Below are 10,385 nucleotides of genomic sequence, written 5' to 3' on the forward strand. Positions count from 1 at the left end.
CTCCATGTATATGGAAGTTCCCTCTTTGCTTCATGCCCCACAGGAGGGTTTGGGGTACTCCCCTGTGGGCACTCCTCTGCCTTCACTTTGCACCTGGCTCCAGCTGTGAAGAGACCTGGACAACACCCCAGTCATCCTACCTTTGGGGATCCCTTCCCATTCACCCTCCTCTGTGTCAGGCCCTGAGGACACGGGGAATGGTGAGGAAACACAATAACTAAGTCATAGAAATATACAGCTGCAAGCTTTGTATAAGTGTTATGAAGGAATGGATGACGAGTCAGCAGAGGGAGAGAATATGGTGTACATTGAAATATTCAGTTAATTATTAGAAAGGCAGAGTTAGAGAGAGATAGCTTCCATCCACTGGTTCATTCTCCAGATAGCCACAAAGGCCAGGGCTGGGCCAGGAGCCAGGAGCTTCTTCCAGGTCTTCAATATGGGTGGCAGGGGCCCAAGCACTTGGACCATCTTCTGCTGCTTTTCCCAGGTGCATTAGCAGGGAACTGGCTTGGAAGCGGAACAACCAGGACTCAAACTGGCACCCATAAGGGATGCAGGCAATACAGGTGGTATCTTCACCTGCTGTGCCACAATGCCAGCCCCTATTTATTTAGTTACGAAAGACAGAGAAAACCCATCCATCTGCTGGCTCACTTCCCAAATGTCTACAACCACTGGGCTGGGCCAGGAGCCAGGCACTCAGTCAGGCCTCCCGTGTGGGTGGCAGGAACCCTAAGTTACTTGATCCATCATTGCTGTCTCCCCAGGTTTGCATTAACAGGAAGCTGGAGTCAGGAGCTCCGGGTGGCATTGAACACTGATAGCAAATCCTTTTTTGTTGGTTTATTTCTGTTTTGTTTTGTTTCCTTAAAAGAGCCCTCACTCTTCTACCCGCTAGTTTACTCTACAAATGGCCCTAACAGCCAGGGCCAGGCTGGATCTAGGGCCAGGACCTCCATCCTAGTCTCCACGGGCCATCTTCTGCTACCTTCTCAAGTTCATTAGCAGTCAGAATTCAACCCAGCACCCTGACGTGGCATGTGGCCTCTTGGGCGGTGGCTCAGATCACCAGCCCTGGTAGGCGGGCCTCTTTACCGCTGGGCCAAACACCTGCCTCTTTCAGGTGATGACTGAAATGCGAAGGATGAGAAGAAGCCAGCAGAACAAGTATGGGAGGGGAGAGTGGTGAGTGCCAAGGCCCTGAGGAAGGAAGCCCTTGGGTGCCCAGAGATGGGAGAGCTGCGCTCTGGCCACCAGCCCTGGGGTGGAGGGACGGAGAGGGCGGCCACTGCAGCAGGACCCTCTGGGGTGTCCTACGAGTGTCCTTGGCCCGCTACTTACACGGGACAGAATAAAGACAAAGCTTATCATGGGTAGGCATATCAAAGAGTTCAGGGACTGGGGACCCAGGCTGTGGGTCCTGGGGGTTGGAGAGCACGGTGGGACACTAAGGTGTGCCTGGCCATGGGGAACCACCCACTCCAGGACAAGGTGGGAGGTCAGCAAATCCCGGTGCAGGACCTGCGTGCCAAGGAAGAAACAGGAGGGTAGCTGGGTGCCCTGGAGTAGTCCTCGCTAAGGGACAGCGGCCTTCACCTGACATCAGGCCACAGAGGCCAGACGCCTGGCTGACCCTGGGTCAGTAGGAGGGTGGAGGTCAGGTTGGTTGCACGGTGGAGGTGACACCAGTGGAGAAGAGGCACACAGCCAGGCACTGGTAGGCCAACGCTGACACGGTGCGCACGTGCACGCACACACACACACACACACACACCCCCTCTGTGACAAGCACCAGCGTCCACCAGGCGCAGACACACAGTCCCCCACCCACGCAGGCCACGCCCAGGCCGGCCACCAGGGGCCGCCTGGGGCGCCCGAGAGCTGCAGCCGGAGGGCCCCTGGCAGGGCGGAGGAGGCCGGCGGGGCGTCCGTTTGGTCCTCTGCCGAGGTCGATAATGACCCTTCGGAAGGGCGCCCCGCGATAACGTCAGTTCGTGGAAGCACGGTGAGGGCACGGAACGTGGACCGTTCCCAGCGCGCATGTAGGGCGCATCCCCTCCGATCGCACTAGTTAGGGTGCCGGGGTGGGGGAGGGAAGTTCGTTCCTGCACCCACACAACGTGTGCGAGGCCTTGGGTGCCGGCCAGGGGTAAGCCCTGGCCGCCCCTCTGCTCCCCCAGCCCCGGACCAGAGGATAGATTCCTGAGCATATCCCTGGATACTATATCCCATGCTCCATGCCCCCGTGAGAGATCTCCCTCTTACTTTTTTTTTTTTTTGAAGAGCTTAAAGTGATACAGAGACATCTCCTATCTGCTTGTTGTGCACGCTTCAAATGTCGCCTGAGCCAGGTCAAAGCCAGGAGCAGGGCAGTCTACCTCGGTCTCCCATGTAGGTGAAAGGGCCAGAGGGCAGGCCTCATCACCTGCCGCCTCTCAGGTGTGCCTTAGCAGACAGTGGGAAAGCAGCACAGAGCAGGGATGGGGTAGGCAGGAGGCACATTAGGATGGGCCACAGCACCCACCAGAATGTGAGAAAACTGGATCTGGAAGCAGACTCTGTAGGGGAGGTGTGGACTCACCTCTGTGGGACTATGCAGCACCTGCCAGTTTGTGCAGAGAGCTGGGGGTAGTGATGGAGTGAGCCAGGCTGGACCATGGAACACACCTGACACCTGTAGGAGCTGGGGCTGGGAGGAGGTCAGGCTGGACGAGGCTGCAGCACTGCCCAGCACATGCAAAGAACAGGGCTGAGGATGGACCATGCCAAGCAGAGCTGTGGCACCCATGGACACGAGTGAGACAGAGGGTGGAATCAGACCTGGGAGAAGAATCTGGGGACCTCCCTTGCTGGGCCTCCTCAGTTGCTGATGCCTGTGCAGTGGACAATGTCTGGACGTACACAGGGACATGGCAGCCAACTCATCTAGGCAAGCAGAGGATGTTGAGTGCCTCATCAGAGGATGGAAAGCAGAACAAGTTGGACCATTCTCCTGGCCAAGCTTTGCAGCATGTTCCTGGGTCTGTAGAGGCACTAAGGTGGAGTTGATTAGCCAATAGAACTTGGGAAGATTTTACCAACCTTGGTGCAACAAAGCCAACAATGTCTCAGAGCTATCAAAAGCACTTATGTAACACCCTTGGAACACTTCCCCACTTTGGGTGTCTAAGGCCTCATCAAATGACTGTCCCAATCCATAAGTGTTGATGTAGTTTGAAAACAAGGAGTGGTCCCCTCCCCTTCCCCTAAGAGGATACAGAGAAAAAAAAAAAGAATTGAAATATTTGTCTCACCCACCTTCCTCCATACCTCTACCATCCCCACCCTAATCGGAGAACCACACGGGCACGCATTCGTCTCAACTATTTAAACAGTTTAAAAATAAAATATTTTATATTTTAAATATTTATTTATTATTTTTATTGGAAAGTCAGAAACACAGAGAAGGGGAGAAACAGAGAAAGATCGTCCGTCCAGTGGTTCACTAACCAAGCATCTGCGATGGCTGCAGCTGTGCCAATCCAAAGCCAGGAGCCAGGAGTTTCTTCTGGGTCTCCCACGTGAGTGCAGTGTCCCAAGACTTTGGGCCGTCCTCGACTGCTTTTCCAGGTAACAGGCAGGGAGCTGGATGGGAAGCGGGGCTGCCGGGATTAGAACCAATGCCCCGCTGGCCGTTAGACTACTGTGCCAGGCCCAAAAATAAACAAATCTTTAAAAAAAAAGACAGAAAGAGAACAAGTCAGATGTGACACAGAGAGCAGTGGTGAGTAAGGTGGCAAGGTTGACTGAGGTATGGGAACTTGTCGAAATGGATGGGGGCCTCACTGGTAGAATCTAAGAGTGCCCAGCCACACAAAATGGGACCAATAAGGATACAAAAGTAAGTAGAGGCCTTGAGGGCTCTTGGCGAAGAACTGAGAGCAGAGAACCCATCCTGCATTGTGTTTGGGGCTTATTAGGGAACAGTGTCCAGTTCTTCCTGCTATTTCTCCCCCTTACCACCACCCTCCTCCTGCACAAAGGGCTTCCTGGGTGTGGAATACGTGAAGTTTGGGGCTAGCACAATGGTTCAACTGGCTAATCTTTCACCTCCAAGACTGGCATCCCACATAGGCTCTATTTCATGTCTCCAGCTGCTTTATTTTTCATTCAGCTTCCTGTTTGTGGCCTAGAAAGCAGCAATGGATGGCCCAAATCCTGTGCCCAGCTCCTGCACAGAAAATCCGGAAGAAGTTCCTGGCTCCTGTCTTACATTGGCTCAGCTGTGGCTGTTGTGGCCATTTGGGGAGTAAACTAACTAGTGATTGAGGGATCTTTCTCTGTTTCTCCTTCTTTCAGTAAATCTTCTTTTCCAATAAAAAAAAAAAGTAAATCTAAAAAAAAAAGAAAGAAAAAAAAGAAATAGGTAGGATTCCTCCCAAGGTTTAATGGTCCACCATGATCAGATGAAGGAGTTCATTTGGTGCTGGGCAGAGGGGATTGGTGTGGGATGCGCTCCTGATTGGGGTGTGGAGGAAAGGCTAGGAGCACCTGTAAAGCTTTGGGGGGATGTGTGCCAAACTTCATAGAGCAAAATGGTGGGCTGCTTCCCAGGCAACTGCATCTGCCCCAGAGGTACAGTGTGCCTCACGTCCCTTTCCTGTACCCAGGCTGCATTCCAGCTAGCTAGCCTAGACTCCAGAATCATGAATGTTATCCAGCCATAAAAAAGAATGACATTCTGGGCCCGGCATGAGAGCCTTGTGGCTAGAGTCCTCACTTTTGACGACCCAGAATTCCATATGGGCTCCAGTTCTAATCTTAGCAGCCCTGCTTCCCATCCAGCTCCCTGCTTATGGTCTGGGAAAGCAGTCGAGGATGGCCCAAAGCCTTGGGACCCTGCACCCATGTGGGAGACCTGGAAGAGCTTTGGGACCCTGCACTCGCGTGGTAGACCTGGAAGAGGTTGCTTGCTCCCGGCTTCGGATTGGCGCAGCACCGGCCGTTGCGGTCACTTGGGGGGTGAATCATGGATGGAAGATGGAAAATCTTCCTCTCTGTCTCCTCCTCTTTGTATATCTGACTTTGTAATAAAATAAATAAATCTTAAAAAAAAAAAGTCTTTTTGTGGCTTTTTTTTTTTTTTTTTTTTTTAGCTTTAAAACACTTAGGCTTCCAAAGCACCTGTGTCCCCTGTAGTCATCTCTCAGGTGCCACCTCACCAGCTATGAAATATTTTAAATCAGATCCCCAACATAACATTCCACCAGGGATGGTGTTGTGGTGTGGCAAATTAAGCCTTCATCTGCAACACCTACATGCCAGCTGGGCCCTCTTTCAATCCATCTTCCTGCTAATGTGCTTGGGAAGGCAGCAGGAGATGGCCTAAGAGTCTGGGTCCTTGCCATGCACATGGGAGACTTGGAAGAAGCTCCTGGCTCCTAGCTTCAGGTGGCTCAGCCCTGACCCCTGTGTAAGTCTTTCAAAATAAATAAAGAAATAAATCTCTCCCTTTTTCAGATTTATTTATTTTTATTGGAAAGGTAGATTTCCAGAAAGAAGGAGAGACAAAGATCTTCCATTTGCTGATTCACTTCCCCAAACAGCCATAATGGCTTGAGCTGAGCCCATTCAAAGCCAGGAGCCAGGAGCTTCTTCTGGGTCTCCCACGCAGGCACAGGGTCTCAAGGCTTTGGCTGTTCTCCACTGCTCTCCCGGCCACAAGCAGGAAGCTGGAAGGGAAGTGGAGCAGCTGGGACACAAATTGGCACCCATATGGGATCCCAGTCTCATAGGGGAGATTAGCCAATTAAGCTTTGGCACCAGGCCAAAAATAAATAAATATTTTTTTTAAAGATTTATTCAATTTATTACAGCCAGATATACACAGAGGAGAGACAGAGAGGAAGATCTTCCATCCGATGATTCACTCCCCAAGTGAGCCGCAATGGGCCGATGCGCGCCGATCCGAAGCCGGGAACCTGGAACCTCCTCCGGGTCTCCCACGCGGGTGCACTGTCCCAATGCATTGGGCCGTCCTCGACTGCTTTCCCAGGCCACAAGCAGGGAGCTGGATGGGAAGTGGAGCTGCGGGGATTAGAACCGGCGCCCATATGGGATCCCGGGGCTTTCAAGGCGAGGACTTTATCCACTAGGCCATGCCGCCGGGCCCTGGTGATTCACTCTTCAAGTGACTGCAAAGGCCAGAGCGAGCTGATCCGAAGCCAAAAGACAGGGCCCTTTTTGGGTCTCCCATGTGGGTGCAGGGTCTCAAGGCCTTGGGCCGTCCTTGACTGCTTTCCCAGGCCACAAGCAGGAAACTGGATAGGAAACAGGCTGCTGGGATACAAACTGGGGCCCATGTGGGATCCTGGCGTATGCAAGGTGAGGGCTTTAGCTGCTAGGCTACCACTCTGGGCCCTCTTTCTTCTTTATAAAATTTATTTATTTATTTATTTATTTATTTATTTATTTATTATACATTTTTTGGGAGCTCAGCTTTGTGCATAGTTGGGTAAGCCACCACTATAATACCAATAGTCACATGAGCACCGTTTTGAGTCCCAGCTGCTGTACTTCTGATCCAGCTTTCTGGTAATGCAACTGGGAAAGCAGAGAAGATGGCCCAAAGCCTTGGGACCCTGTACCTGCATGGGAGACCTCGAAGAAGTTCCAGGTTCCTGGCTTTGGATTCTCACTGTTGTGTCCATCTGTCTATCCCTCCCTTCCTTTCTCTCTCTCTCTTTCAAATAAAAATCAATAAGTGCATCTTTATAAAGTAGATTACATAGGGCCTGGCGGTGTGGCCTAGCGGCTAATGTCCTCGCCTTGAAAGCCCCGGGATCCCATACGGCGCCGGTTCTAATCCCGGCAGTTCCACTTCCCATCCAGCTCCCTGCTTGTGGCCTGGGAAAGCAGTCGAGGACGGCCCAGTGCTTTGGGACACTGCACCCGCGTGGGAGACCCGGAAGAAGCTGGTTCCCGGCTTCGGATCGGCGCGCATTGGCCCGTTGCGGCTCACTTGGGGAGTGAATCATCGGACGGAAGATCTTCTTCTCTGTCTCTCCTCCTCTCTGTATATCTGACTTTGTAATAAAATAAATAAATCTTCAAAAAAAAATAAAGTAGATTACATAGAGACAAGGGTGGACCTCATTGGGAAGGCAACAACTGAAAAAAAATAGCAAGATGCAATATGCAAATCTCTGGTTATTTAGGGAAAGGTAGTCTCCATCAGTGCAGGTGCCAGCAGCAGGTGCAGGGCCCTCCCTGGGGCACCTGATAGCTTTTTGTTTCAGGAACAGTCACCTGGGCCCAGAGCCAGGACAAGAGGGGCAGGAGTGAGGGGGCCTTGAGAGCCACTGTGAGGACTTACGTTTCACTCTGTGTGTGATGGGAACATCAGTGGCTACAGGTGGTGGGGAAGTCCCTCCGTTCTCCTCCCCTGCCCCTCTCTCAGTGACCCTGCTGTCTGACCATCCTTTCCCCACTGCTGAACCCTCTCTTGGCCCCATTCTGCCCAACAGGGTAACAGGGCCAAGTGTGAGAGGCCTTGATGGACATTCCCAGAGGCAGCAAGAGGCCTGGGCCCCTCACCATTGTGCACAGGAGCATGGCTCATGGTTGCCAAATGGTGGCAACATGCAGAAGTTCATGGATAGATGGATACATAAATACAGATGGGCACACTGGGTACTTAGAGTGGACTGCCACTCAGCCTTAAAGGGGAAAGCAATTGTCTTTTTTTTTTTTTTTGAAGACTTGTTTATTTATTGGAAAAGCAGATGAGAGAGAGAGAGAGAGACAGAGAGCTTTCATCTGTTGGTTCACTCCTCAAATGGCTGCAATGGCTAGGGAGACCCTAGACTGTGGCTCTGCATCTTGGACCACTTTTAGCAATGCCAGACGGAGAGGAAGATCTTCTGTCTGCTGATTCACTCCCCAGGTGGCTGCAACAGCTAGAGTTGAGCTGATCCGAAGCCAGGAGGCAGGAGCTTCCTCTGGGTCTCCCACGTGGGTGCAGGGTCCCAAGGCTTTGGGTCGTCCTCGACTGCTTTCCCAGGCCACAAGCAGAGAGCTGGATGGGAAGTGGAGCTGCCAGGATTAGAACTGATACCCACATCGGATCCCAGCTGATTTAAGGCAAGGATTTAGCCACTAGGCTATTGTACCAGGCTCTTTATCTTTTTTCAGCAATGCTTTATAGTTTTCAGTGTAGAAGTCTTTCACTTCTTGGTTAAATTTATTCCTAAGTATTTTATTACTTGAGACACTACCACAAATAGAATTATTTATTTATTTTTAAGTTTTGCATTGAAGACTTTAGAAGCACTACTGATTTTTCATGTACTTGCAGCTGAAACTTTGCTGAGTTTAACAACCCTAGTAACTTTATTTTGGGTTTCTATATATTAGATTATGTCATGTGTGAACAGAAGCTTTCTACTTCTCTTCCAATTTGTCTTTATTTCTTTCTTGGTTTTTTTTTTTTTTATTGAATTACTCTGGTTAGAACTTTCCAGCATAATGCTGAATTACAGTGGTGAAAGCAAATAGCTTTATGTGTAATGACTTTTCCTCCATAATAACAAAAATCTTATATTCTAGCTGGTTTGGAGTTTCAGGTGTCTGCTTGTTATGGCAACTAGGTAGCCTGTGTGTCTAAGAGGGTCAAAATAATTTGTTTTTAAGATTTATTTAAATTTTTTTTGAAAATCAGATATACTGAAGGGGGGTGACAGGAAGATTGTCCTCCATTGATTCACTCCCAAGTAGCTGCAACAGCTGGAGCTGAGCCGATCCGAAGCCAGGAGCCAGGATCTTCTTCTGGTTCTCCCACGCGGGTACAACATCCCAAGGCTTTGGACCATCCTTGACTGCTTTCCCAGGCCACAAGCAGGAAACTGGATAGGAAACAGGCTGCTGAGATACGAACCGGTACCCATGTGGGATCCTGGGGCAAGCAAGGTGAGGGCTTTAGCTGCTAGGCTACAGCACTGGGCCCTCTTTCTTTTTTAAAAAATTTATTTAGTTAGTTATATTTTTATTTTTAATTTTTGAATTTTTGGTACAATTTCATTTAAACTGGGATTCCTCCCCCTACTCCCACCCCCGATAGATTTTTCCCATGTTGCCACAACAGTATAGTCCTTCATAAGGAGTCATAATTCCATCAATTTCTTATTTAAGTGTGCCCTGACACTGTTGGTACAATGTCAGACAGTCCAGCCTCCCACTATCTACACATTTCCAATAGTTTCACTGGGAATCCATCTCTTGTTTGGAAGTAGGAATGCATGTTGCATTGTACCCCTACACCTGGATATGGCAGACCCCAGTACTCCAGCACTATACATTTCCAAGAATGAGAAGCCATGAAACAAGGTCAACAACTGGTATAAATTAGAACAACATCCACAAATTACAGCACCATGAAAAAAACACGCCACTGAGTAACCAACACATGGGTGACAAAAAGGAAACACAAAAGTTGTTTAGGAAAAATGATGCCACCGTGTAATCCATGAGCCAGCAGTGAATTCGACAACAGAAAAGAAAATATTTGGAATAAATGAAACTGAAATTTAAAAATCAAAACACATGGGATGCAGCAAAAAAAAAAAAAAACAACCAACCAACCAACCAACCAGTATGGATCAGGTTATTAAAGTTACACTTTCCATGATGGTTATCTAATATTAGAGCGAACACACGGTATTTGCTATTTTGTGATTGACTCATTTCACTGAGCATAATGGTCTCGAGTTGGGACCACCTAGTTGTAAATGGCATAGTTTCATTCTTCTTAGTAGCTGAGTAGTATTCCATGGAGTAGATGTACCACAGTTTCCTTAACCACTCTTCTTTGGAAACACATCTGGATTGTTTCCATGTCTTTGCTATTGTCGATTATGCTGCTGCAAATATAGGACTACAGATCTCCTTCTCATATGCAGATTTCATTTCTATTGGGTAGATTCCTGGAAGCAGGATAGCTGGGTCATATGACAGATTTATTTGCGGTCCTCCATGCACTCTCCATACTGATTTCCACAATGGTTGTATTAGTCTACTCTCCCACCAGCAGTGAAAGAGGGTACCTTTCGCCCCACATCCATGCCATCAGGTGTTGTTAGTTGAGTTCTGAATGTAGGCCAATCTCACTGGAGTTAGGTGGTACCTCAATGTGGTTTTCATTTGTATCTCTCCTGATGGCTAGGGAGCCTGAGCATCTTTTCATATGTCTGTTAGCCATTTAAATCTGTTCTTTTGAAAAATGTCTGCTCGGGCCCGGCGGCGTGGCCTAGCGGCTAAAGTCCTCGCCTTGAAAGCCCCGGGATCCCATATGGGCGCCGGTTCTAATCCCGGCAGCTCCACTTCCCATCCAGCTCCCTGCTTGTGAC

This window comes from Ochotona princeps, chromosome 2 (assembly GCF_030435755.1).
Source record: "Ochotona princeps isolate mOchPri1 chromosome 2, mOchPri1.hap1, whole genome shotgun sequence".
Classification (NCBI taxonomy): domain Eukaryota; kingdom Metazoa; phylum Chordata; class Mammalia; order Lagomorpha; family Ochotonidae; genus Ochotona; species Ochotona princeps.